Raw genomic sequence first — 5,000 nt, forward strand, 5'->3', positions numbered from 1 at the left:
GCGGGGACATCGTGAACCAAATCGGCAGGCAGGCGTCGTCAGCCGGTCGACCGACCCCCAGTTGCATTGCCCCAACGGCCATTGTGCACTTCGAACAGAACAGTGCTTTTAAAATATTCCGCCTGCCGCGTGTACATCATGAAACAAATGGAAAGGACGAACCGGGCGTGCAACCGATGCACGGAGAGTGACAGGTCGTCAAGCAAGTCCGTGGCAATCCGTCGGCCGACTCGGCCGCGGCCAGCAGAGGCGTTTTGGCCCGGGCGCGCCGAACTTTGCGCGCCCTCGGTATGCGTAACACTAGCACATGCCTTCAAAACTCACTACAAAATAACCCCAAAGTATGCCGCCTTCCCCGTGGGCCTTGTTACCAATATCTTGCCCTGCTTCCTGATGCCCTTATGGGGTCGGCTCTGTTCTTGCAGAACCCTCAGGTGGTGCAGAGTCTGGGCCATTTTATCAATATCTTGCCCTGATTCCTGATGCCCTTATGGGGTCGGCTCTGTTCTTGCAGAACCCTGAGGTGGTGCAGAGTCTGCGCCTTGTTATCAATATCTTGCCCTGCTTCCTGAAACCCTTATGGGGTTGGTTCTGTTACAAAACCCTCAGGTGGTGCAGAGTCTGGGCCACTTTATAAATAACTCTGCCTGCATTAGGGTCAGGGTCAGGGTTAGGGTTAGGGTTAGGGTTAGGGTTAGGGTTAGGGTTAGGGTTAGGGTTAGGGTTAGGGTTAGGGTTAGGGTTAGGGTTAGGGTTAGGGTTAGGGTTAGGGTTAGGGGTAGGGGTAGGGGTAGCGGTAGGGGTAGGGGTAGGGGTAGGGGTAGTTTGAACTACTGCCGCTCCAGGCGCGCACTGTGCGTGGGTAATTTTCAGTGGGCGTCGGTGTGCTGGGTGACGATGCCGCCCAGACTCTGCACCACCTGAGGGATCTGCAAGAACAGAGCCGAACCCGCAAGGGTATCGGGAAGCAGGGCAAGATATTGATAACAAGGCCCAGACTCTGCACCACCCGAGGGTTCTGCAAGAACAGAGCCGACCCCATAAGGGTATCAGGAAGCAGGGTGAGATAGTGACACCATTTGTAAAACCGGCAAATCCCACCCAGGAAACATTGCAAAAATTGGCCTCTAATGCTGGAACGTGGGTAAAGCCAAACAAACACGACACGTTTTAAAAGAACGTTACTAAAACAGCCTGGGATATGCCCATGACAAAGGATAGGCCGAACCTCACCAGAAAAAAAGAGAGGGAGACCACGGCAGAGCTGAGGGATAAACATGAGATGGTGATAAAACCAGCAGACGAGGGGAGCAGTAGGGTTACAAATTAATGTCAATATGGGGCCTGCTCCCACTGGGTAATAGACAAAAACATAGAACAGGGTGACAGGAGAGACTGGATAGCACAGAGGATAACCCGTGAGCGAAATAATGGGGTGTATGCAGTTCAATGTAAGGAGTGTACCTTACGGTACATAGGCGAAACAGGTAAAACAGCCTCAGCGGTGATCGACGTGTCAAAGAGGAGTCACAAAGACGGGCAAAATAAAGTGGTTGATTATAGACAATAGACAATAGACAATAGGTGCAGGAGTCGGCCATTCAGCCCTTCGAGCCAGCACCGCCATTCAATGCGATCATGGCTGATCACTCTCAATCAGTACCCCGTTCCTGCCTTCTCCCCATACCCCCTCACTCCGTTATCCTTAAGAGCTCTATCCAGCTCTCTCTTGAAAGCATCCAACGAACTGGCCTCCACTGCCTTCTGAGGCAGAGAATTCCACACCTTCACCACTCTCTGACTGAAAAGGTTCTTCCTCATCTCCGTTCTAAATGGCCTACCCCTTATTCTTAAACGGTGGCCCCTTGTTCTGGACTCCCCCAACATTGGGAACATGTTTCCTGCCTCTAATGTGTCCAATCCCCTAATTATCGTATATGTTTCAATAAGATCCCCCCTCATTCTTCTAAATACCAGTGTATACAAGCCCAATCGCTCCAGCCTTTCAACATACGACCGTCCCGCCATTCCGGGAATTAACCTAGTGAACCTACGCTGCACGCCCTCCATAGCAAGAATATCCTTCCTCAAATTTGGAGACCAAAACTGCACACAGTACTCCAGGTGCGGTCTCACCAGGGCCCGCTACAACTGTAGAAGGACCTCTTTGCTCCTATACTCAACTCCTCTGGTTACGAAGGCCAACATTCCATTGGCTTTCTTCACTGCCTGCTGTACCTGCATGCTTCCTTTCATTGACTGATGCACTAGGACATCCAGATCTCGTTGAACTCCCCCTCCTCCTAACTTGACACCATTCAGACAATAATCTGCCTTTCTACTCTTACTTCCAAAGTGAATAACCTCGCACTTATCTACATTAAACTGCATCTGCCATGTATCCGCCCACTCACACAACCTGTCCAAGTCATCCTGCAGCCTTATTGCATCTTCCTCACAATTCACACTACCCTCCAGCTTAGTATCATCTGCAAATTTGCTAATGGTACTTTTAATCCCTCCGTCTAAGTCATTAATGCATATCGTAAATAGCTGGGGTCCCAGCACCGAACCTTGCGGTACCCCACTGGTCACTGCCTGCCATTCCGAGAGGGACCCATTTATACCCACTCTTTGCTTTCCGTCTGTCAACCAATTTTCTATCCATGTCAGTACCCTACCCCCAATACCACGTGCCCTAATTTTGCCCACTAATCTCCTATGTGGGAGCTTGTCGAAGGCTTTCTGAAAGTCGAGGTACACCACGTCCACTGACTCTCCCCTGTCAATTTTCCTAGTTACATCCTCAAAACATTCCAGTAGATTTGTCAAGCATGATTTCCCCTTCGTAAATCCATGCTGACTCGCAATGATCCTGTTACTGCTATCCAAATGCTCAGCAATTTCGTCTTTTCTAATTGACTCCAGCATCTTCCCCACCACTGATGTCAGACTAACTGGTCTATAATTACCCGTTTTCTCTCTCCCTCCCTTCTTAAAAAGTGGGATAACATTTGCTATCCTCCAATCCACAGGAACTGATCCTGAATCTATATAGAACATTGAAAAATGATCTCCAATGCTTCCACTATTTCTAGAGCCACCTCCTTAGGTACCCTGGGATGCAGACCATCAGGCCCTGGGGATTTATCAGCCTTCAGTCCCATCAGTCTACCCAAAACCATTTCCTGCCTAATGTGGATTTCCTTCAGTTCCTCCATCACCCTAGGTTCTCCGGCCCCTAGAACATTTGGGAGATTGTGTGTATCTTCCTCAGTGAAGACAGACCCAAAGTAACGGTTTAACTCGTCTGCCATTTCTTTGTTCCCCATAATAAATTCCCCCGTTTCTGTCTTCAAGGGACCCACATTTGCCTTGACTATTTTTTCCCTCTTCACGTACCTAAAAAAACTTTTGCTATCCTCCTTTATATTATTGGCTAGTTTACCCTCGCACCTCATCTTTTCTCCCCGCATTGCCTCTTTAGTTAACTTTTGTTGCTCTTTAAAAGAGTCCCAATCCTCTGTCTTCCCACTCTTCTTTGCTATGTTATACCTCCTCTCCTTAATTTTTATGCTGTCCCTGACTTCCCTTGTCAGCCACAGGTGTCTCTTACTCCCCTTAGAGTCTTTCCACCTCTTTGGAATAAATTGATCCTGCAACCTCTGCATTATTCCCTGGAATACCTGCCATTGCTGTTCTACCGTCTTCCCTGCTAGGGCCTCCTTCCAGTCAATTTTGGCCAGCTCCCGCCTCATGCCTCTGTAATCCCCTTTGCTATACTGTAATACAGACACTTCCGATTTTCCCTTCTACCTTTCCATTTGCAGAGTAAAACTTATCGTGTTGTGATCACTGCCTCCTAACGGCTCTTTTACCTCTAGTCCCCTTATCAGATCAGGATCATTAAAAACACTCACTCTATTGGCCGTGATTTAACCTAGCACACAGTGTTGCAAAGCCCATGCAAAGTCCAGTGGGCCAAGCAAACAAATAAGATAGATCTGGCTCGGCGTTCCACATCTCCACATCGTCACCCAGCACGCCGACGCCCATTAACAATTCCCCCGCAAATTGTGCACCTCGAGCGGCAGTACTTTAAACGGCGCCGTCTTCGGCGTGGACGGCATGAACCAAGTCGGCAAGCATCGTCACCTAGCACACAGACGTGCACTAACAATTCCTCCCCCCGCAAATTGCGCGCCGCGAACGGCGGTACTTTCAAGTATGCCGCCTTCGGCGGGGACATCGTGAACCAAATCGGCAGGCAGGCGTCGTCAGCCGGTCGACCGACCCCCAGCTGCATTTCCCCAACGGACATTGTGCACTTCGTACAGAACAGTGCTTTTAAAATATTCCGCCTGCCGCGTGGACATCATGAACCAAATGAGCAGGCAGGCATCATATCATATCATATCATACACATACAGCCGGAAACAGGCCTTTTCGGCCCTCCAAGTCCGTGCCGCCCAGCGATCCCCGTACATTAACATTATCCTATACCCACTAGGGACAGTCAGCCCCCAGCACAACGACGCCCCCGCTAACAATTCCCCACGCACATGGTGCGCTCGAGCTGCAGCACTTTAAAGTACGCCGCCTTCGGCGGGGACATCGTGAACCAAAGGAGCAGGCAGCCATGGTCACCGCCAGCACAACGACGGCGCCGCTAACAATTCCCCGCGCACCTTGTGCGCTCGAGCTGCAGTACTTTAAAGTACGCCGCCTTCGGCGGGGACATCGTGAACCAAAGGAGCAGGCAGCCATGGTCACCGCCAGCACAACCACGGCGCCGCTAACAATTCCACGCGCACCTTGTGCGCTCGAGCTGCAGTACTTTAAAGTACGCCGCCTTCGGCGGGGACATCGTGAACCAAAGGAGCAGGCAGCCATGGTCACCGCCAGCACAAGCACGGCGCCGCTAACAATTCCCCGCGCACCTTGTGCGCTCGAGCTGCAGTACTTTAAAGTACGCCGCCTTCGGCGGGGACATCGTGAAC

The sequence above is a fragment of the Rhinoraja longicauda genome, unplaced genomic scaffold (assembly GCF_053455715.1).
Source record: "Rhinoraja longicauda isolate Sanriku21f unplaced genomic scaffold, sRhiLon1.1 Scf000221, whole genome shotgun sequence".
NCBI lineage: Eukaryota > Metazoa > Chordata > Chondrichthyes > Rajiformes > Arhynchobatidae > Rhinoraja > Rhinoraja longicauda.